The following is a 354-nucleotide window of genomic DNA, read 5'->3' as shown; positions in this document are numbered from 1 at the left end:
GTTTGTGTCCTTAATCGAGCCCATCCATGAAAACTAAGAGTAGTGTCACGGTCCGAGGAGCACAAAAAAACATAAACAAAAATATTTCGTGTGCTAGAAACGAATTGTTCTCCTTTCTTCAGTCACGACAATGCGTTTTCATTTTTCTTCATTTCACTAAATTGCGGTTTGGCACTAGGGCGTGACCTTTGACACAATTAAAAATTCGAATCGCGCGCCCGGAAGTGGCGCATTACCGGTAAGATAGGCATCGATAAGGAAGTGCAAGATAACTGTTTGCCGCCATAAAACAAATCGCACCCATTCAACCGTAACGGAGCAATTATCTGATATAAGATAACGGGATTTAAATTT

The sequence above is a fragment of the Tribolium madens genome, unplaced genomic scaffold (assembly GCF_015345945.1).
Source record: "Tribolium madens isolate multiple individuals breed KSU strain unplaced genomic scaffold, Tmad_KSU_1.1 Scaffold_20;HRSCAF=117;Tcas5.2_LG4, whole genome shotgun sequence".
Lineage (NCBI taxonomy): Eukaryota > Metazoa > Arthropoda > Insecta > Coleoptera > Tenebrionidae > Tribolium > Tribolium madens.
The sequence above is the reverse complement of the archived record's forward strand: the minus strand, read 5'-3'. Positions refer to the sequence as shown.